At 32.6% G+C, this 26,044-nt stretch overlaps 1 pseudogene; it reads right to left on the bottom strand.

Moving 5' to 3' along the window:
* Window positions 1-22,514: 22,514 nt before the first annotated feature.
* LOC124107006 (G2/mitotic-specific cyclin-B2-like) lies at window positions 22,515-23,810 on the bottom strand (annotated as a pseudogene).
* Window positions 23,811-26,044: the final 2,234 nt, after the last annotated feature.

Genomic DNA, 26,044 nt, shown 5'->3' with positions numbered 1-26,044 from the left:
ATCATAAGAGTATTAAAACCCCAACATCAGAATAGATTAAACTTGTTAGAAAAATGCACATTTCACCTGACTCCTAATTTTTATGAAATCTTGTTCTTAGTAAATGATGACTATGTTAGAACCTTCCCACATAGTTAAGTGCTGATACCTGAAGAGCAAGATGATAGGTGGTAGGAAAGTAGACCTGGATTTGATTCTTTAGAGTCTTGGTTTCATTATGTGTAGAATGTAAAATTTTATAAAGTTTATTTTTCTACATATAACTTTATTCTATATCTGATTTTATTACTTTACAAGTGTCTTGAGCTTCAGTGACTTCATTCCTATATTCTTATGGTGTTGAAAGCTTTGTCCCTCAAAAACCTAGAATTATAATTATACTAATAATAAACTTTCATTATTTTGAAATGTATGTTATAGGAGAAAAAGTTCTTAGAAATTAAAGTCTTAAATATTAACTATATTTTTCTGTAAGAATATATGTTTAGATAATTTTAAATTTGTTTATTTAAGTTAGAGTCTTACTTTTTTCATAGGGCATCTCACACTAATGTTTCAGGGAACAATTAGAAATTATGGTTTGCTTTATGCGATTTTTTTTTCTGTAATACATTCTTAGAGGAATGTGCTCAAAGAATGGGAATCTCAAATAAATGACACACGTTTTTGAAATTTCATTTGTGTTTCTCTATCATATGTAAGAAAAATAGTCTTTCTTCATAAGAAACTGTAATGTGAAGAGCCTTGTGATAATTCAGAAAATCAGGACACTATCCTTCCTCATTACCACATACTCATCTCAAGCAATTACAATGCATTTAAGTTCTTAAATAGGGATTTGATGGAAGGCAAGAAAAAAAAAGAATATTTTAAAAACATTTATTATAGGTTTATGGGGATCCCTTTCCCCTCCAGTTTTTTTGTATTTCCTTGGTGCTCTTTAGAGATTGATTTCTCACAGGGCCTTGAGTTTCTCCAATCCACAAAACTACATTCTTCTTTCATGGACATTACCTGTCACTCAGATTGCAGCGGCATTTCTTCCAGGGCTTTGTACTTGTATAAATGCTTTCATCCAGGGGTCTCATAAAATCTGGCAAACATTATCTCATTATTCCTCAGGATATTCCTGTGAAGTTGGTGGGTGGCCAGTTGTAGTCCAATTTTGTAGAGTGTTTTACCTAGTTTTCAGAAAACAATACTCTCCATATTTTGCAGTTTTTGAAGTAATGTAATCAAGAACCTACAGAACAGAATGCAGGTCTTGAAAAATAACTTGTGCTAATAAAATGGCCTGGTACCTTGTCCTTTGACAGGCTTCTTCTGTTCTGGCTGGTAACATGCTATTGCCCAATTCTTACATATTGTTGCCATTAAAAAAAAAAATTATTTTAGTCCTTAAAAGAATTGCGTGATACTGCAGTAATATTCCCTCAGTCTTAGAGCTGAATAGTCTAAAAATACATAAAATATAATGCTGTATAATAACTGTATTTTGAACACCACTATTGACCTACCAAAATTACTACATCATTAAATAGCTTCATTTACATTAGCTACACATCAAAAATCATCTAAGTCATTAAACTCTTCACTTAAAACATTTATCATTCAGAAAGACAGTTTTTAAATTCTCATTATTTATTTCATAACTCAAGTATTTGGCAAAAAAAATATTGGGTGTTGAAGTGGTATTAGATATTTACCTTACACTTAAGTAAAGATATATACGAAGTATAAATACTGTCCTCAATGATTTTACAGTTGAGGAAAATTAATAAATGTTATTATACATTGCAATAAATTATATTAAAGAAATAAGGGTATCTTGAAAGAGGATATGGAATAGGGTTATATAACTCAAGCTTGGAGCACATTCTCAGGGTAAGTTAACTGAAATCATATCTTGAGGGTAAGGAGAAGACAAGGGTTTCTCAGGAAGATGAGAAGAAAAGGAAAAAAAAAAGCATTCAAAAGGGAACGTATAAACAACTGCTTATATTTCAAAGCAGAGTTCCTGGGGAGGAGGCTAGGGACCATGGGTATAACAAATATATAACCCAAGACAATCTGTTTTAGGTTTACTTTCACTTTGTACCCATGTTTACAACAAAAATTGATTGCTTACTTTCTTTGAGTTCAAAAGACACAGGTTGAAAATAAAAATATGAAGACTCATATTCAGGCCAGATAAACGAGATTGCTCCCCCGCCCTTAACCCTGGAAACGAGGCCAGGTGCTCTGTTGAAATATTCTATACATATGTGTCAATAATTTGGTTATTTGTAACATATATGTAACATATTTAAAGAATTTTAAGGTTTGGTAAGTATTCAACAAGCTGAAAGACTGTTAAACATTGACAAATATAAAGGTATATTACATATGAGATACATAATAAGCAGAACATGTACATGTTTAAAATAAAAATAGAGATGGAAGGACCAAACCAAGAAATGCTTAAATTTTATGACATACCTAAGATCTAGATATTCATAATATTCTAAATAATTTTAAGATTAGAGGTATAGTAATCACTGTATATTCAGGAATTCTAAATATGTAAGAGCACTTAATAACCACAGGTCTTATCTAGCCACAGATTGGTAATAGCCATTCTAGCCCTATGTCTTCTCTATTAACATAACATAGAGAAAAAACATAGCTATTCCTTAGGCTGATGGGCAAGCAATTGCTATAGCCAGGTGTGGATATTTCTAACCCCTTGATAGAGCAGCAATGTGTCACTGGGTGGAGATACTTTCCACAAGTAATGTCCTTACTGCAACCCCAGTTCTCGTCCTAACAACCTTACCATTAATGAAAATGGTGGGGAGATGACAAAAGAGAAAAGGATTCAGGCTTTACGGTGCTGTATTAATATCCTAGGTGTGCTAAATAACTCATCATTTGCTTTCACTTCTTCTATTTATATTGTCGTTGGTCTTAATAATCCATATGATTCAGGCATTTCAATTTGACTGAGAAATCCATATTTCCTTTTGTCAGAATAATTTAACATACTTAAGAGGCACTATTGCATCAAATAAAGTTGCTATTCAGAAATCTGTTTTGCTCAGTCCCCCCTCACACTCAGTTTTTAGATATAAACAGCAACCAGAAAAAATAAATAATTAACTCTAAAATACATTGTTGTAAGGTGTCAAGTAGCAGGAGTATTGAGGATATAGCAGGGACACATAGACAACTCTGAGGATATCAGGTACATAATGGACAGTTTCATATACAAGTTGACATGTGTTCACTATAAACAGTTTGCTGGGGCTGCTCAGATAATATACGGTTCAGACTTTCCTAGGTGAAGAAAATAAATTCTGTAAGAGTTCAAGACAAAAGTGAAAATAATTTGTATTGGAGAGCCAAGCCTAACCGTAGTGTGCAAGATGGAGAGACCCAGAAATGATGCATATGCTAAGATAAATAGTGGAACAACCACTAGGAACAATGGAAACCATTAAAGGGTTTCCTGTTCTGAAAGCTCATTTTGGATGCTATATTGGGGATATATGAGAGATGTTACTGAAGAGAGAGAGAGATCACTTAGGAAATCATTTTGGTAATTCAGATAAGGATTGATGGTCATCTAAACCAATAGGCTGGTGGTAAAGGTGGAACAGAAAAATAAATTGGACAACTTTTAGCATGAGGAATTGTAGCAATTGCTCTGTACTCTCTAGTTATGTGGGGTTTACAAAGAGTGCATCTGGCATGATTCCCAGATATGCAACTTCAAAAATTGGGCCGTGACTAATTTCTGGCAGTGCAATCCACAACTACACTAAAAAGCTATCTGATAGAAAAGACCCATTACATTCTCAATGAAACACATCAATCCTCCTTTTAAATGCACTTTCGAGTGTGCAAGAAATTAGGCCAAATATCCAGGGGACAGTAATAGGAGGGAAGGAAAGAATCAGTATTGCAAACTTGGAGCAAGGGTATGACAGCCTGGGGACATTTCATGTATCTATATCCAACTGATAATGTAGATATTTATCCCATACAAGACATGGAAAACAATAGACATGCTTTTGGAAATTAGTCTTCTACCACATATGGGACAGTCCAAGGATTACGGATTGCATAATGGTGGGGTAAAAGACTTCTGACTTACTAAAGCAACAAACTGATAGAAAATAATCATTAACCCACTTGAATCAAAGTGTGAAATATGATATGTCAAGAACTATGTAATGTTTTGAACAACCAACAATAAAAATTAAAAAAAAAAAGAAAAGAATCACTGATAGTCATTCAGTGTATCAAGAGGACAAAAAAGCAAATAATTAGTAAAAGAAAAAACACTCTTTCTAAACTTTTTACAAATTTTGTCCCAAAGGCTTACCAAGCATGAGCTCATAAATTGAAATCTGACATTACCAAGCAGGCAAGAAAATCAAGCCTTCTTGAGTAAGAACCAGCAAAATTTCTAATACCAAAAGCAGACCAAGATGAAATTCAGATAATAAAATTTATTTCCATAGAGACCAAGGATCAGAATTTATTTTTTATTAAGAAAAGAGAGTAAGTATTTTTTGGCATATACACTACAAAGTCTTTGTCATGACTGTTGCTGCTTTGTCATCTCTGCTGCTGTAATGAAAAACAGCTATGAATGCTATATAAGCAAATGAGCATGAATGTCTTCCAATAAAACTTTATTATAAAGAGCCAGGTCAAATTTGATTCATAAGTCATAATTTTTCAACTTCTATTTTATGACACAAATTAAGTATGTTAAAGTATTTTAAGTATTAAGTTATAAACATAAGACTATATATCATATTACAAATAAATTAGAGCAGAATTGAAAAAAAAATTCTATAGAATTTCTAAAGTATTTGGTACATAATAGTCAATAAATTCTCAATACCATATAAAAAGCATCCTTTTTAAGTACAAGAAAAAGGCAGAAATCCATTGGTAATATATAAACATTTATAATACTAAAGAGGAAAACTAAAGTGTCATTAATTATATGAAGGAAGTTCAAGATCACTATCAGTAAGAGATGTGTGAACTAAAACTATAATGGGATACTATTTCACATATATTGGATACTAGATTAAGCATAATAAAAAATAGAAGAGATAGAAAACAATCTGAGTAAACTCTTCTGCCTTTAATTAAATTACAGACTGATACAAGTAATTCTGAAATGAACTTGGCAAGACAATAATAAAGTTCTAATATTCTATGGACAAATAATTTCTTTACTTGATTTATGCCTTGGGTAATGTTCTGTATTGTACAGAACTAAACATATTCTAAAATTTTGTTGCAGTTGCATTTACAATAAAAAAAAAAGTGAGAATTTACCTAAACATCTAGCAGCAGAAGAATGAGAGAATGAATTGGGTGTTTTTTTAAAAACTGGGATACTAGATAGCTTTTGCTTATCCTCCACCTCCCCCCCCCCCCTCCCCTCACCCCCTTCCTTCTTTTTTTCTGTAGTGGGGATGGAACACAGGGGCACTCTGCCACTGAGCAACCCTTCTCCTTTTTTTAACTTTTAATTTTGAGATGGGACCTAAATTTCCGGAACTTGTGATCCCCATGCCTCAGCTTCCCTAGTTGCTGGGATTACAGATGTGCATCACTGTTCCCAGTTCCTTAGCTTTCAAAGAAGGTAAACTAGAGCTAAAGGTTTCATTGTCTTGTAAGAGGGCATAAAGATCTCCAAAGACAGAGGGGACCTCTATTTGAAACTTCTAGTGTCTTGACTGAATCACTGATGAGAATGTAGGGGCAAGTCAGGTTATAGTAAAGAGACAGGAAGAGCTTTATTAGAATGAAAAGGAACACACCCTCAGAACAATGGAATGCAGGCAATTTTAAGAGTGAGAAGTGCCACTAGGGGCTTAAGGTCAAGTTTATACTGTGATACACAGGTAGACGGAATATGTGAGATCCAAAGGGGCTTGGCTTCTCTCATGCTAGAGAATGTGAAGCAAGAGAGTGTTTCCTTTTGCAGGGGTCCGGTCTGCTATAGAGGTTCCAGTTTACATCGACCTCCCTGGTGGTCATATGGTTGATCTGACTGGATTATCCAGCCAGAGTATCAGGGTACGATCAAATGTCAGCCCTTAGCCTCACCAGATTAAAGGTTTCTTCCTATCAAGGTCTCATTAGTGTTTTGCTACATCCCAGAACACTTGTAAGAAACTGGAAAGTTAAAGTAATGTACACACTATTTAGTGCTCCTTACATCCTGGTCATTTTCTCTCCCTTAGGCTCCCTCCACTCACAAGTTATTTATGAGTTGTTTGTTTTATAGTTTGAGAGGGACATTTTCCTTTAGAGACTCAGTGTTCTCTCAATTTCTACTCATTATGATGTATAAACCTTAGAACTTTAATAGTTAATGAAAATAGCAATTCATAAAAGGATACATATGATACAACTGCTTTATTCGATTTTTAATGCACAAATAAATTTTATATAGTTTAGGAACATATTTATTCAGTAAAATACCAGCACATTCATAGAAAGCATAAATATCACTTTTAGGATAATGGTTCTTTTGGCTTTAGGAAGGTAATTAAATACCAGAGGAAATATGCAGAGTGCTATTGTCAGTTTATAATATTTATTCCTTGAACTGGGTCTGGGTATAAATATATATTTTATATTATTAATAATAACTTTTTTGAGATCATCTGTTTTATAATAATTAGAAAGTTTGAAAAAGTGATGTTTTCATCATGTAACCAAGCATTGTGATATATTATGTAGGAAAAGAATCAGATTTGGAAAATGGGTGCTTGAATAGTTGAAATAATTTTTGGATACTTTATGTCAAAGCATCTGATATACACAGGAGATATCGAATAGCATAAGGATATTTGAAGCCCAGAAAAAACAACTGAGATGGAATTCTTGATTTGAAAGTTATTAACATATCATTTCACGTAGGCTAAGGGAATAGATGGAATTCCACTGTGAGTTCATCTTATAGATGAGTGAGAAGAAGAAAATAGCTAAGGCCTTATGGTGCAATAAAGCAAGTTTAATTAGAGTAACAGAGAAAAATGAGTCAAATAAAGAAAATGATATAATGGATTTCAGCTCAGCATGCAATCAGGTCTTGCCCATGTCTCTCTTTTTTAGGGTATTATGGTTTTCTGATCTTAGAAGAATTCTAGTATATTTCTTAAAGAGATTTGGTTGTGAGAGGAAGAGAAAAATAGGAAAATGGGTGATGACTGGAGAGGATATAGATGCATCTTTCTTTCTTTCTTTCTCTTTTTTTTTTTTTTTTTTTGCAAACAGCTTGGAGAAATGTGAGAGTGTCAGGAAAAATAAGTTGATGACATAACAATGAAATAATCGTCTACTTTGCTAGCTAGCAATGGATAATAAAATCAAAGAGAAACCCATTGGAAACAAAGGGAAAAATCATGTAGAAAGGAAACATCCATAGTAATATAACATTAGTTGTAGCTAAATACTTTTATTCCTAACATATTCCAAGTACTAAACACATGACATGTTAAGTCAATTATATCACCCAACTCTGCCACTATTTATCATCCTCCTAATTAACATATAAAAATTAAGACACAAAAATATTAAGTAATTTAAACAAGATTGAATTTAGGATAGCTGCTTTCAAATTCTGGATTCTGAATTTTTGTGTTATGCTATGTCTTTAAGGAATATGTCTCAGTGACCCACAAAAGAGACCAGGAATCCATCATGCTGATAGTTAACACTTAAAGCTCAAAGAGACAATGAAAACTGAGGCTCCCTGAGAAGCATTGAGGAAGATGAGAAGAGAAATATATTTGTTGATCTAATTGTGCCAAAAATTCTAAGTTCCTCCTCTTGAAACTATTTTCCAGAATTAACTAAAATATAAGGTAAGATAGTCTTTCAGGGAAAATTGTTTCTCTGTTATTAAATAACTTTAATATGTTTACAAGTAATCTAACAAAGTAAACACCTAGATTTTCTATTAATAGTACTTTCTAGCATACTTCTGAAATGCACTGTGTCTAAGTAACTTTCATAAATGACGTCCTAAAATTATATAATATTTATAAATGTTGAAATGTGTTTTGACTGTAAGATTCACTATTGCATTTCAGAGGACATGAGTTTATAGACAAAGACATTTTTGAATTAGAATAAAAGAGGAAAAAATAGGTGTTTTATCTATAATGATACTAAATGGTTTTCCTGACCTGAATATAGAGAATAAATGAGAACTGTAGGTACAGATTGAGGGTGATAAATGACCCAGCAGATACGTTGGAGAAATAAACAAGTGTGGCTGTAACAAAAATTTGCAGTTCAAACTGAAGTGATTAACCAAAGTGATCTTTTATTTCAAGAACCAAAAAGCATCCTTGGTTTTTGAGTCTTTGGAAAGATAATAGCATGTTATACTCATAAAACAGGAGCTATAATCTGCTTCATTTCATGCATATTATCTGCACATGGAAGCATATCTCTATGTGTAGAAATTAGTTTTCTGTTCTATTTTTTCCTAAACAGAACTTATTTTCTTCAAATCAAAATAATAACCAGAGTAAAGCATAGCCTATTTCTAAAAGTTATGAAATTAAAGTGCTTTTTAAAAATTTAAAAAGCATACTAGAAATAGAACTCTTTTAAAAAATGAATTATCTTCCTAAGTTCTTCATCTCATTTGAAATCCTATATTTTAGTATCTACTTAGTTATTAAATATTTATGCCATTTTCTAGCTTTTCTTTCTTTGTTTTTATTCTGTATCTTTATTCTTCATTGACAAACATAAGTTATAAGTTGCTTAATATACTTTTTCCACATTTTTTTCTTTTTGTGGTGCTAGGGTTGAACCCAGGGTGTTGCGTATGCTAGACAAGCACTCTACCAATTCAGCTATATTCCTAACCCTGATTAATATACTTAAAAAATACATTTTAGTATTATTAATTATTACGTGACTCATATTGAAAAAAATTTAAAAATATAAAAAAATAAATGAATTTATCTATATCTCATAATTGTTTCACTCAGATAAGCATTGCTAATATGTTTATATATAGCTTTTAATTTATTTCTTTAAACGTGTTTTTAAAGGAGTGATTATATTGTATATATTTGAAAGCTCTTTATTTTGAAAACTTTTCCAACTTACACAAAAGTGTTAATAAAACTATATATAGAATACCCATATGCTCTTAATCCAGATATAACTATTATCAAAATTTTGTGCTCTTTTACTTATGCAAATATTATTTTAACTTTTTTATCCTTCAACGTAATTGAATAGCTCAACTACCAGAAAATATTATTCCATACCTTAATTAATGGATGAAATTTTATTACATTTTATAACATGATAAAATCCCTCATACACATACTTTGCATGTATTACCTTATGAAATCCTGCAATAATTCTAAATTGTGTATTTTTTAGTTTTGACTCTATAATGTACGTATTTCACAGGTAAAAAAATTAACAGTGAAAGAACTTCTAAGTCACATGTCTAACTAAGGACATTCAGCCAGTAAAAGGAAATATGAGGATAGAAAGTCAGGTATATTAGTTATTTTTTGCTATGTAGTAAATTACTGTAGAACTGAAGTGTACTATCATTTATTGTCTTTTAGTTTCTGTGCCTCAGAAATCCAGTTGTGCCATTGCTGGGTGGTTCTGGCATAGGGTATCACAAGACAGTGCAACGTGTCATTCAGGACTCTCCTAATGGCCAAGGCTGATCTGGACGAGGATCTACTTCCAAAATCACAAACATAGTGTTTGTCAGGTTGCAGATCTGCTCCCAAGATCACCTGTGTTGCAGCTGGCTTTCCTTGGGGTTGATGGTTCAAGAGGAAGCAAAAGAGAGCACTCTAGAGATGTCCCATCTTTTAATAATCTGATCTTAAAAGTGACATCCCACCACTTCTACCATATTCTACTCAAATAAAGCAAGTTCATTAGTCCCAGCCATGCTCATAGATTTCATAAATCTGAAGATGTGAGAGTCATTGTGTGACATCTTAGAGACTCAACACCACCAGGTCTTCATGATTTCAGAGAATATAGTCTTAGGGTGATTTCTTACTGTATAAATTACTACTATTCTCTTGAGAATCCATCCTATTTTCTGAGCAGGTTCCAAAGTGTTGATTATTCAAATTGATTGCTGTTTTCATTTGTTATTATAAACATTGCTGTGACAAGTAATACTTATCAATCCTCTTTCTTTAGAATCTAGGACAGCATTTCCTTCCTTCCTTCCTTCCTTCCTTCCTTCCTTCCTTCCTTCCTTCCTTCCTTCCTTCCTTCCTTTCTTCCTTCCTTCCCATCATCTATCTAATGTCATAAGACACTGTTTTCTTTTAAAGACATTGAATGTAATGTAAGAATATCTAGTTGTGAGAGAAAAATCCATTTCACTTCTGATAATCAACTTTTCCCTGTATAGACAATTCATGAAGGGCACAAATTGACAAATTGACATTGGTTTCTTTGTGGATTTCCAGACCCTATCACAATGCCTGTTTTTTTTTTTTTTTTTTTTTTTTTTTTTTTGGTAGTCAGTACATCATCTATAGCAGAATGCTTATAAAATATAAATGGGATATCAAATGAGAAATTATTTAGTAAATTACAAAAATCTGTGAGAATTTTAAATCAAGAAAAAATTAAGAAATGAGTTTGGTTAATTCTTAGAAGAGTTATTATTATCATATATCAACAGATTAAATTTTTAAATTCTATTTTGACTAAGTTCTAATTCAGCTTATTCTGTAAGTTCCAGTGTTTAGCTAAGTAGGTAGTGATAAATTAATTATTTTGTTAAGCTTTGTTTTTGGAAATGCCTCCAAATTCTGTTTTGCAATTAGGCATAACCACTATATATATATATTTTTTTTTTAGATTTTCTTTATGTATTTTAATCACTTGGACATATGATAGTCAAATCATCTTTATTTCTCTCATTCAATACTCAATGGTATTTCAAATGACATTTCAAAGTCACAAATACCTTTCTATACACAAGTTTACTGTGCATCCTTCTCCTTTACTTTTCTAAAGTAATCATTTTCTTAAAATTTTTCTTGATTTACTGAATTCCAGGCTTATAAAAAAATCACCTTTTTGGGGGGGTTCCCATTGATCCTCATGGAAAGATTTTTAGAAAGATTATTAATTTAACTTACTTCAATTTTCTAGTTCTAAAATTTATTCATTGTGATAGCCATTGGTCAAGTTAACATCCAAATATGTTCTTTTTGACAGATACCTGTGTTCAAAAGAGCTATTTTATCATATAAACAATACAAGCCTTCCAATTGAATGACATATCTATGATACATTCACTTACTATGATTTAAGTTCTTTAGTTAGGAAAACTTGTGTGGAATTTTAGATATTCTTTCCACTACAACAAAGATTTATTGTTTCCATATTGGGTCAAGCACTAAGTTTGGAACTAGGACTATCATAGCGAAAACAAGAAAGGTCGCACTTTCATGAAGCAGGATACTAATTTCTAGAGATAGATGATAAATATACCTGAGATATTTATTTCACTCATTAGTACTCCTACTAAAAGTTAAGTCAACTTTCCATTAACTGCTTAAAAACTAGTTAGGCAGGCGTAAAACACATGAGTTTTCCATTCAAATCACTTTCAGTCTTTTAAGTTATTAGGTTTGCGAGTGTATAATCAAATTCTTTTTCTCTTATTGTTTAGAAGAATTTAATGACTATTATCAGAGCCTAAGAGGACATTAATCTATATTAATGAAATTCTTAATTTAGGACTCCATGGCAACTATCAACATGATCAGAGCACTGGGATGTTGTTGCTACTACTGAGGCAGTAGTAGTCAGTCCATGAAGGCTTAGCTTAAGATGCCAATCCAGGGCTGCCAATGTGGCTCAGTCATAGAGTGTTTATCCAGCATGCATGAGGCTCTGGGTTCAATTCCCAGTACCACATACATAGGAAAACAAAACAAAACAAAACATTAATCTTGTGTGTTGCTTCACTTGTAGCTTCCATTTTGAATCAACTGCACATACATACTGTGGAACTTCCCTGAGCTTATAATAGCATTTTTGGTTTCTTGGGTTGTGCTTTGCTCATTTTTTTTTCCTTTTTTTCTTTTTCTTTTGCCTTCCATGTTGTGTGTGGGCAGTCTGTTTTCAACAAACTTGAAATATTTGTCATTTTCTGACAAAACCTCTCACTGGTTGGGTTCTTCATCTTAGCCATCTTTGCCACTTCTTTCTTGTTCTTATTTTTTACTGACTGCTTTCTCTTCCTTCTTTTTTTTCACTTTCTTCTTCAACTCTTTTCTTCTCTTTATTTTTTTTTAAAAATATCTCTGTCCACTAATATGAACACATCTGTCCATTTTTGCTTGGTAATCGGACCTATACATGGTAGTTCCAAAAGCCACAAGGAAGAAGTCCAATAATGTTTTGCTTCAGAACATCATTTTATTCCTCACCCCTACCCAGAAGCTCTTGGGAAACCCAGAAGAGGAAACCACCTTGCATTTTCCTGTTTGAGGCCCTGGAAGTGGCCCAAGTCTTAAATTCACAACCTTGCTCTACCTTCAGGTGTTGTTGGAATTCAGAAGGGTGTGGACAATTGCCAAACAAAACAAAACAAAAAAACAGCTTGGGGACATCCTACAGGATGTCACAGTGCCTGAGCTCAGGGTATGGTTTCAATCTAAAATTCAGTTTATAACTGATCTATTTATCAAAAGTCATGCTATTTATGTAACACTGACAACCAACAGGAAAATAAAACTATAAATGCATTTTTTATATTAGTTCAGAAATAACAAGGGCTAGGGCCTACCAATTTAAATTGTTATTCGTGCTGTATTTAATTGCTAAATTGTTTGAAATAATAATCTGCTTTAGATATTCACTTTACCAATGGTTTGAACAGTTGTTCAGGTTAAAATATTGCTTGGATCCTGTGTGCATGCGCATGGTGTACTTGCTTTGTCTTGTGCCTTAGAAATCAGATCTTGCTAGAGACAGATATAGGGATTTTATATATAGCTGAAAGAATTTTAGCATCCATGGAGGAGAAATATCAGAGTAGTAGGGCTTTTTATTTAGTTTTGTTTCTCTTTTCTTTTTAAGTTACGTGCAATGCAGTTAAGAGCGAGCTCTGCTGATGTGGCTGCCTTAGACAACTGCAGCTGAACCACATTATGATAAGAAACTTCTGTCTCTACTACCAATTCCTTCATTTTGAAACATTAAATGTTTTCTACATTTTTTTTTTTTTTGCTTATCAAAACATTTGTTTGCCATTATGGAGGCATAAGTAATGTATTCTTAGATTGGAGTGGGAAACATTAACAATTTTATGATGAAATGTAAGCAAGTTGACATCTTCATTTTTTGGGGTGTTTTTGTTAAACTTTTTATTAGAAGCATATTGCTACTTATAATCAGTAAATTTGGCAAACAGGACATTTAGCATCTTATCTGGCAATAAAAGCAAATAATTACTTTATTTCAATTCATTTTTTAAGCTGTAAAAGGAAAAGAAGCCACAAGTCAATAATAAATTAAACATAAAAGCAAAAACCCTAAGGCTAGTCAGTGACAAGAGATGGCACTTCTCAATGTTATATTTGGAATGAATAAATAAAAATTATAGCCGGGCAAGCACGTTAGTTTGAACTTGAAACAAATTATTTTTTTTAAGTAAGCAAATCATTATAATCCCTAGTTAACAAAATTATGGTAGATATTTTATGTTTCTTAGCATCATAGTTACTGACTGAAATCCAATAACATTTTATTTCTAGGGGAACTTGAGTTCACTTGAAGTTTTTTAGTAAACCTTAATAAAAATAAATTTCTGTTGTTTATGTTTGTATACGTAAAGAATTTAAGAGATATGTTCAGCTATCTGGTAAATTCAAAACCAGCCTCATAACCAAGGTGAATTAGGGTGAATGTCACTATTAATGAGATTAAAATTTGTAACTGCAATGTTAGAATTCACTAAAAAAAACCACCTCATTTAATTCCATTAAATGTCTCTGCCCAGAGAGCAGTAGGGTAATGGAAAGTGAAATAGATTTATGTTTAAAAGTCTCAATTTAGTCTAGCTCTGATATTGTTGGAACTTTGCCAAGTCACTGGATAGTGTTCTTATTAACAAAATGCAATTTTGTGACAATTTAATAAAGCATTTTATGAGATGATATTTTGAAAAAGTTAAATATATATGAAATTATAAATTCTTATTGTATATAATATTGATTTATATATTTTAAGTTAGTAATAGTTCATTGTATCAGAAATAAATCACAAACTTCATACTGACTTGGATATTGTTCCAAAGATGATACCTCTACAGTTTCTGGGTCTGGAAGGTAATGAAAGTAATCAGCTCTCACCAAGATTTAAATCCCACTAGGTTAGGTGAGGCTTAAGACAATATAAGAAAACAGGAGAGGGAGCAAGTTGACATGGGTGAAATACAGACAAATTCCTACAAGGAAGACAAAATTCAATGCTTACTATTCCACAGGCCAAATAGTTCTAGAATTGGTACTTTAAAGCATATACTGCTTTAATTACATATATAATAACCCTTATTCCAAATAAGATCCTATTCTGAAATTCCAGGTGGACATGTATTTGGTGTTTGAACCATTGCAGTCACCAAGGTCTCTAACCCCAATGCACACATAACTTCTCTCAGTTATTCAATTAATACTAACCTCGGTATTGAGGAAAAGAGATTACATAGATTCAATTAAAATAACAATCATTAATCTTAAAATGTGAAGATTTTCTGGATGGGCTTGACCCATCTATACGATATCTTAAAATCTGAGTCTGCAAAGTAGATGCAAAGGAATTCTGAGATTTGAAGTATGAGGGAGACTTGACATATGGGAAATTCTCACCTGGACCAGGCCACATGAGAAGGTGAGTGCCTATTTTGTAGATGGTAAAGGAAGCAACCAGGTGAAAGGCAGGCAAAAGGGGAGGTCACCCTATGACAAGAAAAAACTGGATTCTGTCAGCAATGTGATCAATCAGATGAGAAAGTAGCTCTTGTTAAAACTTAATTTAACCTTTTGTGGGCCCTTGAACAGAAAGCCTAGCTGTGTCATGACTAAACATCTGACCTACAGAACTATGTGCCAACAGATGTGTGTTTTTTAAAATTGCAGTGTCTATGATAATTTTCATAATAGCCTTAGAAAATAATACAATAATCATTGATATAAATAATGCAAATAATAGAAGGATTCAACCACTTTTGGGATATAAATTAACATATAAAACTCAGAGGCCTTTGTATACATAAATAAGGATTATTAGAATGATTAATACCAACAAAAACAAAAACAAAAAACAACCACTTTATTCATAATAAATAGGAGCTGGGAGCAGTGGCACATGCCTGTTATCCCAGTGGCTTAGGAGTCTGAGACAGGAGGATCATGAGATGAAAGGCAGCCTAAGCAACGGTGAGGCGCTAAGAAACTCAGTGAGACCTGTCTCTAAATAAAACACAAAATGAGGCTAGTGATGTGGCTCACTGGTCAAGTGCCCCTGAGTTCAATCCCTGGTACTAAAAAACAAAAACAAAAAACCCAGTAACAATAGGAATACTATATTTGTTAGATTAAAATTAGTAAAGAATGTTCAAAACTTAGAAAAATTAAAAATTACTAAAAGATTTAAGAGTACACTTGAACAAAAAAATTATGCTTACTTTAGATTACAATATTGTTGCACTCAAATATTGGTTTTTCTTGTCTAACTTATAAATTTAATATGAATTAAATTAAACACTCAACAAAATTTTCTGGCACTAGAAAACATGATACTAAATTTAATATGGAAAATATACAAAAAATAATATCAAGGAAACAATGAAAAAGATCTGAATGTGTATTAGTCATTTTTACATATTATAAATCTCATACAATACATACAGTGTTATGCAGAGATGAACAGAAAGATCAATAAATAGTATAGAGGTCCTATAAACTACCTAACTGTATATGAGCACTTATTTAAGAGAAAGGTGATTCTAAAATCATTAGGACTAAAACTTAAATAATGTTTAGTCCAAGTGTTTGGCTCTGTTAAAAAAAAAAAAAAAAAAAAAAAAATATATATATATATATATATATATATATATATATATATATATATGTATCTCCTTTATGAAAGATAATTTCTTATGTGGTCAGAAGTCTGAATTTAAAAAAAGAAAAACACATGACTAGGAAAACTGTGGATTGGTTCTTCATAGCCATGTGTAATGAATGGTTTTCTCTCCTTGACTTAAAATTCATATACAATGAAAGATTGATAAATTTGACTAAAAATATTTGTTTAAAACATGAAAACAATATATAAGGAAAATGAATATGGGGTAAGAACGTAAAAAGGGTAAATAAATAGTTTTAGTCAGATTTTTCACTGCTGTGACTAAAAGACTCCACCAACACAATTGTAGAGGAGAAAAGTTTTATTTAGGGTCTCATGGTTTCAGAGGTCTCAATCTATAGACAGCAGGCTCTATTTCTTGGGACTTGAAGTGAGGCTGAACATCATGATGGAAGAGTGTGGTGGAGGGAAGTAGCTCACATGATGATCAGAAGCACAGAGAAAGTTCTTCACTTGTCAGATATAAATATATACCCCAAAGCCACACCCTGATTCTACCTCCTTCAGCCACACCCTAACACTTCAGTTAATCCCTATCAGGAGATTAATTCACTGATTGGGTTAAGACTCTTACAACCCAATTATTTCTCCTCTGAACCTTCTTTCATTATCTCACACGTGAAATTTTAAGGGACACCTCACATCCAAACCATTACACAAATAAATGACAATGAACTTCCCTGCTTCTAACTCTTGAAATGGATCTCACCACCTTATACTGATTAGTTTCTGAACCAGATATTTTTCCTGATCATGATGGTTCCCAATTCTAATACAAAGCAAAACAAACAAAATTGTAATAGGCATTTGTGAAAATGATAAAGTGTAGACTACTGAATCTTCCATTTATATTTCTTAATAATTAGAAAAGAACACACTGCCCCATCCTATTTATTATTTTATCTAATTTTCCATAACTACATAAAAAAATCTACCAACAATCATCTTTCACTCTATTTTTTTCTCAGTCCTTTCCTCTTGTTTCTTCTTACTAGAATGCCCTAACATCTTTATTCTTCTGTCTCCAACATACTTCACAATTTCTATATAGTATTCAAGAGATGAGATGGCATATATCAAAATATTCCATCTTCATCTTCTACCCGAGGGATCTCCATACAAATGTAAATTGTAAATTTAAAAGTAACTGATGTGGGGCTGGGGATGTGGCTCAAGCGGTAGTGCGCTCGCCTGGCATGCTTGCGGCCCGGGTTCGATCCTCAGCACCACATACAAACAAAGATGTTGTGTCTGCCGAAAGACTGAAAAATAAATATTAAAATTCTCTCTCTCTCTCTTTAAAAAAAAATAGTAACTGATGTACACTAAGTCAATTTCCTGGAAAAGTTTAGTTTTGAGGTTCTATTTTAGTTGTGGTCTCAATGTAGAAAAAAAAATTAACATGTGATGCTTAATCATAGACAAAATTAAATTGTATCATTTTCAAAATGTAGAGCTAATTGTATAAATTTTGTGATCTAATGTAATTTGAACAAGAACAAAACAGCATTTTTTTTTTCCCTGAGCTTTTCAGATACTAATTAGGACTTGGACATTACTATTCAAGATAAGAAATTGCTTTCTGTAGCACCAGGCTATTTGTTCCCAGATTTGTTTAAGAACTACCTGTTGTATAAACTCTTCCCTGTTTTGTTCCAACAGATTATTTTCTTCTCACTTTTTTCTACATTCGATTTACTTTAGTTATTTTATATAGAACTAAATGCTTTATTTTTGCTATTACTTAAACAGATCTTGCCTACTAGGAAAAAATGGTTAAAATACATGATTACTGATTTTTTTTCTTTACATTTTCTACAGTGCCTGGATAATATCTTGCACTAGTACTTATATACTTCATACATCAATTTATTTTATTCATTAACAGTGATTAGCTTTGCACATTTACTAAAAGTGTCCCCTCTCCCCTTGCATTGTCCCGCCTCCCCAATAATAAGTAGGTGGTATGTTCTTTATTCCTTGAGAAATCATGAGTAAGGATAAAAGCTAGGGTGATGTTTCTTGCCCTCACTTGTCAGTGTACCACCGCATTCTCAGTATTTCCCCTCAAACACTGCCCGGGGCCCAGGACTTTTGCTACCATTACTCCAGTTCTCTTTGCTATGTGAATTTTTAACATAGCATTCTTCCAATCTTCCATTATGTCCTCATTTATTGAATTCCAGTTTCCAAATGATGAACTATACCAATTTTAAGGGTGCAGATTGATGATCTTTAACAAACAATATACCTCTGTAACCACTGGCACAATTTAGACACCTCAAATGTGTTCATTATCCTCAGAGAGTGCCTCCTGGCCCACTCCCAATTTATCCCCTCATAGCCCACCCCAGCCCCAAGGCAGCTGTTGACTTTTAATAATTATTGATATAAAATTGTTGATAATATTCCATTATATGCTTTAATATCTGTAGAAGTCTGCCTTCCCATCTGTCATTTTTGATGTCAATTACTCTATGTAGAGATTTATTGATTTTATTGACATTTACCAGAGTTGGCCTTTGATGTTACAGATTTTTCCTATCACTTGTATTAGTTTTTCATCATTTTTATTTTCCTTAGTTCTTTCTTTCTATTCACTGTAGGTTCAATTTCCTCCTGTTTTCTAGTTTTATAAGGCAAAAACAGAAATCACTGATTTTTAAATCATTCTTCTTTTTCTTTCCAAAAATTTAAAATGAGTTTTCCCTCTGAACAATACTTTAGTTTCATCTCAAATTTGTAATGTTGAGTTTGCATTGTCATTTAGTTCAAAATGACTTATAATTCGTTGTGTACTGTGTTGTACATGGTCTTTTTAGCCATGTAGTATTTTATTTCAAAGTATTTATGCTTCTTCCCAGATATTGTTTGTTATTGATACCATATTTAATCCTATTGAGGTCAGCAAATGTACTCTGCATAATTTCAGAGCATTTTTAATTTTTTTTGAGATTTGTTCAAGGCCTGACACATAATCTTTTTTTTTTTAAAGAGAGAGAGAGAGAGAGAGAGAGAGAGAGAGAGAGAGAGAGAGAGAGAATTTTTTAATATTTATTTTTTAGTTTTCGGCGGACACAACATCTTTGTTTGTATGTGGTGCTGAGGATCGAACCCGGACCGCACGCATGCCAGGAGAGCGCGCTACCGCTTGAGCCACATCCCCAGCCCCCTGACACATAATCTACATTGAAGAATATGCCACACATAATTGCAAAAAGATCTGTATTTTATGGAGGTCTATAGACTTCTTAGTCTGTAGAGTAGGAGTGTGGATAAGAACAATAATTCCAGATCTGTCTATTTTTTTCGCTTTAATTTTTCTCAGTTTTTCCATTCCATATTTTGAAGTGCTTTCCTAGGCATATACATTTTTAGGATTGTTAAAGTTATCTTTTTATTGAATTGATCAATTTATCATTATATGACTTATGTTTCTCATCACTTATATTATTTCTTGTTCTGAGTCTATACCAACTGAGATAATGTCACCACTCCAGCTTTGTGATTAGTGCTTGTATGCTCTCTTTTTTACCCATTCCTTAAATTTTAACTAATACATATATTTGTGTTTAAATTGTTTTTCTGTTTTGACAGACATTGTGTATTTGGATTTTGATCCTGTGAGAACTCTGTAGGACTGAGGATGTAGCTCAGAGGCAGGGCGGCAATGCCCTAGCATGGATTGTGTGAGGAAGCCCTGGGTTCAGTCTCCAGGACAAGAAAAAGAAGAAGAAGAAGAAAAAGGAGGAGGAGGAGGAGGAGGAGGAGGAAGAGAAGAAGGAGAAGAAGAAAGATAGAAATTTGTATATTTTTATTGTTTATTTCAAATGTTTATTCCATTATATGTTGTATTATTGTTGGTACATTTGGGCTAGAGCCTACAATTTATTTGGTTTTTATATATCCCTTTGGTTTAGTGTTTCTCTTTTCCTCTCTTCCAACTTTTGAATAAATTTTTTACTTTAGAAGATTCCAAATTATTTCCATAATTTTTGCTATACATCTTGTTATATTTTTGTAAAAATTCATGTTTTTATGTATGCTTGTATATTTGTTTTTTTAACATTCTAAAAAAACAAACTTTATCATTAACTCATTGCATTGTACATTTAGATGCTATCAGACCACTTCCCGTGCAGCGAAGAACTTTACACACATGTATTCCAATATGCACCTGCTTTCCTGTGTGCTATTTTTTTTAAAATCTATAGTATACTTTTAGAGCTATTAACTCTATAATGCATTCTAACATTTTTGTATGGTTTTCTTTATGATTATCATTGTAATTTGTAACATTGAATATATGGGCTTGTAATTTTCATTAAATTTAAAAGTTTTCAACCACCATTTTTTTCAAAAATATTTTTTAATCCTTTCTACCACCACCTTCCATTGCTTTCTGGTCTTTAGAGACATGTATCTTTGAGCCAAAGTATTCTTTATAAATCATTGCAGTTCTACTTTCTTTTTTCTACTGCTTTTTCCCTCTGTTTTTGAGAGATAACCAATTTCTACTCATGTGTTGAAATTTATTTATCCATTATCCTACAGTGATCAAACTCTCATAATCCAATCCTACTAATTTTAGATATCATATTTCTCATGGGTTTCATTTTATACTTCAATTTCTCTGCACATTAGATTCATGCTTTTCTTTACATGGTCTGCATTGTTGTGAGGTATTTCAATATCCCTAACTGTTATTTCTGGATTTCTTTCCATTGACTAATTTTTCTCCTGGGTATTCATTAGATTTTACTGCTTCTTGGACCTTGGATGCTTTCCTGCTGTTGTGTATCTGGATATTGTTAACTTCCTTGAAAGAAAATTGAGGTTTGTTGTGGCAAGCAGTTAATTTACTTTGGTTCACTTTTATCCTTGGAGGTTTGCTTTTAAGCTTTGTTGGGATATGTGTCTATTAGCCTTTAGTTTAGGGAGAGTTGAGCCCAAATACTAAAATGTGGCTTTTCTGTGGTTGTTGTTGGATATCCCAAGAAATCAATGAGGACTTTCCATTCCCGATAACTGAAATTCAAACAGCTACCAGCCCTATGGTTGCTCTGGAAGATATTTAGCTTCCAGCTCTCAGATAATTTCTTGGATTTTTTTTTTTTTTTTTTTTTTTTGTAAACTCTCTCCCTGCTATTCTACTGCCACACAGTTTTTTTTTTTTTAATCTGCTTCAGAAAACTGCTTGATTTATTAAGATTTCTATGTTCTCCTTGAAGAACTTACTGGAATGCTTCTTGTGGTGCTGCTCTGCTAGAAAAAGTGATTTCCCTCTAGATTTCAGATTTAGAAATCTACATATAAACTACATGTTAATATGATACCATATGACATAATTGATTTTTAAGATTTCTACTAGCAAAACTCTTTTGTAAAAGAAGATTAAGGATATAAATATATCTGTGGTTTACATCAATAATTACCATGTCATTGTGACCATGCTTGAAAGACTTTGACATTTAATGTTATTTTGATAAGAAAGTCATTTTTCTGATGTATATGCAGATGAAATAAAAATTACCATCTTTTTATAGTTTGCCTCTCAAGACATGGTTGTTAAATTATATTAAGAAAAGATAAAAATAAATTGAGAGGTTTTTTAATTCAGTGAAACATATGATTACATGGTTTGATTGATAAAGTGAGAATAAATTGCTTTCTCTTGTAATATTCAAAAATTGATAATCATTGGATGATTAGCTGACAACTTTACATTTAAAATGTGCTGATTAACTTGTTTTACCTTAATTACTCTATGATAGTGACCACCTTATCTTGCCCTTTTATTTTAAAATTAATGAAGTAATCATTTACTGTGGTCTCTTCCACTGTTCTGCCCAATTACTTTACTGCTGAATGGTGCTTTGCATTTTTGCTGGTCCATTAGTCCCATATCATGCTCTTTCTCAAATTCTCTATTCAACTACAAGATAATTAGATGTCATCTTTTAGCATCTTATAACCTTGACACATAAATTCCTTTTTTCTCAGTGGTTCAAATTAATGAAAAACTGACAACCTACTAGAAGTTCTAGAGAGACATTATTATTTATAAAATATTAATGCACATTACATATTAATAAGAATCAATAATACTTTGCTATTATTCCATATTACTGAATGATATAGATTATTAAATAAATATTAAGTTTTTTTTAAGAAAAATCAATAGCTTTATTTTTCCTCAATATACGTTTAGAAAATTTGTGTGAGAAGAGGTTTCTTGAAATAGACCAGAGGACTATGTACAAAAGAGTTTCACACCAGTAACAAAAAGTGCATGGATGAAGGTGCGGCAGCTAGGACCTCTCCATCAGAGGGGAGGTGAGGTCTTTTGATGGTTTTGGAGTTCAGCTGAGGGATCGTGCTGATCTTCAGGAGTTTGCTGCTGGCATACTTATTCTTGATGGTGATGAATTTAGTTAAGTTTTCATTTACTTTCACCACATTTTTGGCCATGTGCTGCATGACTTCCAGTACTTCATTCTCTGTGTATCCTGTGTAATACTGATGCTTTAAGTTCCATTTTCCTTGGCCTAGAACCTTCTGAGACAAGCAGGAAGCAGCCGCAGCTACCTTAGAAGGGTGATAATGCACCATGTCATAATCAATGAGAGTCAGCTCCATCAAATATTTGGCTAATGTGTGCTGTTCAACATCAACTTCCCCAGCTTTTGATGCTCGCCTTAAAAAGTGAAGTGGCAAGGGTTGACCCAACTCAAACTTCAATTCAATTCAATCAAAATTAGAGTTTCCATTTCTCAGATTTGAGAACTGGTATGAGCATTGTCTGTGATGTAGACAAAGTCTTCTATATTTGGAGAAAACATCTCCTCATACTTGGAAGCCAAGAGCAGAGCTGTAATCCCAACCAAGTGAAGTTTCTTACGGGAGACTGGCTGAACCTGTAAAAATCGATCCATGACAGCAATGCACATGTACAGAGTTTCCTGCAGAAGCCTAAACTTGGAGTGGACTTGAACCCGCCAGTCCATCAGGATGGCACACATACGTCCATTTATATCTCTTCCATCCAAGAAATGTGGGTTTATGGATTGCAAAACCTCAGGCTGTCTTAGATACTGGTAGATATCTTTAACATAGTCACTGCAGAGCTGAGGGTTCTCCCAATCATTATCAATGTCCTCAATTTCGCAGAGCAAGGCATCAGAAAAAGCTTGCCAGAGGTTCTCTTCCTTCATGGAGACATCCTCAGGTGTGGGAGAAGGACCCTTTGGAACCAACATTTCCATCTGTACTGGTTTCACAGAAGCAGTGGGTTTCAGTTGTTTGTTGACATTTGTTGCTTTGGTGGGCTGAACTGATACTTTGGTGTTTTGAGTTTTCTACAAGGAAAATACAGGATAGAGCAATACAGTACATGTTGTCCCTCAGGTCTATACAAAATCAGCCTCTAATGCACATTTTGCCTTATGGTTGTTACCTTCACTACTTGTGATGCTCTGGTTGTAACTCTATTTCCAATTTCTTCTAAAACCCCACGCCTGATAGTCACGACTCTTGGCTTTAGAATTAACGCCTGTGTCAATATTCTCCAAATCAATGGACACCGTCGGGTGTCAGAGCAGCACCATGCGGGAAGAGAAAGACAAGTGTGCCAGCCCGCCCCAGGGAGGGACACGGACCAAAGCAGAATGGAGCTAGCGTCTGGGGCACCATTGGGCCTGCACTCCAGGCCCGCACCGCTGGAATCTTCAATATTAAGCTTTTTAAAATATTTTTTTTAGTTGTAGTTGGACACAATACCTTCATTTTATTTATTTATTTTTACATGGTGCTGAGGATTAAACCCAGGGCCTCACACGTGCTAGGTGAGCGCTGTACCACTGAGCCACAATCCCAGACCAATATTAAGCTTTTATACTATCATTTGATTGTGTTTTTCTGAATACATACATATATATGTCATGCACTTATGCAGATAAGTATAACATAAAAGCTTTGGAAGTTAAAATTTGTTATATTAGTTGCTTTCTTTCTAAAACCATATGATATATTTTTATATCATCCTTTTCTCATCTCAGTTCATGATACTTAAATTATATTTTAAATAGATAAAATTAAGGAAGTTTCTTTTTTCAGTGAAATATTTGATTAAATAGTTTTAATAATAAATAATAGATAAAAGTAAATTCTCCTGTACTGTTTATCTCATGCACGCACACACGCGTGCATGCACACACACACACATATATTATTAATGTTGGAAGAATGGTAAGGATAAGTACCTATGAAGAAATAAAAGACAATTTAAATAATGAATATAAGTTAAAGAAATAAAAAAATATTCAGTGAAGGACAAAAAGAAGAATATTGGTAGAAACCTTGAGGTGAAAGTCAATCTAAGTACGTCTGAGAAAATGAAAGAAGGTAAAGAAGATATTATGTGAGATGATGCTGGAAAATTCTGCTGAAAAGTAAAGGGAATGGGAATTTTAATGTATTTATTTAATGATTTATTTAACATCTTTAATGTTGTTATTTTGCTCTGTATTTTGGGATTTAAAAATATGTAAGACATGGCCCATTACTTTAAAGATTAGTTGGGGAAGAGACACACACAAACCATGCAAAACTTGAGTGGACATGATACCGGGCTTCATTCTACAAGTGATGTGTATATGTAACTCTGGGATATACAAATATTCTCTGGGAATAGTATTTCTATACCTACTCTTTCTTGTTAATATTGAAGCATACAAATTTGCACATGTTAAAATATCTTATTTCCAAAAATGGCAATCATGTATGTTTGATCTTATCAAATTAATTACCTGGGGTTATGTCAAGGGTTGGCATATCATGCATTGTTTCTTTTCCATTTAATCATCCCTTTTACTCTTTTCAAATAAAAGGTATAGTTTATTCTCATCTAGAATCTTCTTATGACATGATTCAGGTGGAAAAAAAAAAAACAGAGGAATCAAATAAAGCATAATAAGAACATGTCTTGGCATCAAAATTCATAATAAGGCTTTAAAAACAAAACTTGGATATGGGCAAATAATAGTGTCAGAAATAAGATATCTTGAATCCGAAAATGCTAACCTGCATTCAGCTATGACTATGATTGGTTTGTTGACACTTTTATCGGTATAACATATCCTTGTATGTCCAATAACAGTTTTCATCAGTTTTAATTGCTTGAAATTAATAAAGCCATGCCATCTCTCTTTGGGGTCACTTTGCATAGTATATCCTTTCCATTTTTTTTTCTTACTTAAACCTATTTATCATTTTGAGCCAAATGTGTTTTCCCCTCCACTCAGTCTATTTTACTGATTTATTTACAACATTTGTATTGATGCATTTACTGACAATATAGAATTTGTGTCTGCTATTTTGCCATTTTTCTACATACTTTGTTATTTTTTATCTTTTTCATTACTGACTGTGTATTAAGTAGATTGTACAATACTTTAAATCTCTTCTTATTTATTTTACTACAATATTTAAAATTTTTGTTTCTGTGGTTGACTTGGGGATTTTTATTATATAATTTTAAACAATAGATTTTTATTAATTTAAATAGTACACAGAAAGACTTTGAACTTTTTACTCCTTACTAGTGTCAATAGAACCATGCAAGTTATGTTGTTATGTGTTGAGTCTATTTTATAAATATCACATTAAGTATTTGCTTTTAAATATCATAGGAGAGAAATACAAACTAAAGCACTTGTACTTTCTTTTACCTGTATATTCATATTTACCAATGACCTTTATTTATTTGTGTGTATCATAATTAATTAAACTCTAAGAGATTTTTCTTTTCAGCCTGAAAATATGTGTTTCTTGTAGGGCAAGT

This window comes from Marmota monax, unplaced genomic scaffold, assembly GCF_021218885.2.
Source record: "Marmota monax isolate L192 unplaced genomic scaffold, Marmota_monax_Labrador192_F-V1.1 WCK01_AAM20220418_F8-fsc00003, whole genome shotgun sequence".
Classification (NCBI taxonomy): domain Eukaryota; kingdom Metazoa; phylum Chordata; class Mammalia; order Rodentia; family Sciuridae; genus Marmota; species Marmota monax.
Note: the sequence above shows the minus strand (reverse complement) of the source record. Positions and strands in the feature narration are given on the sequence as shown.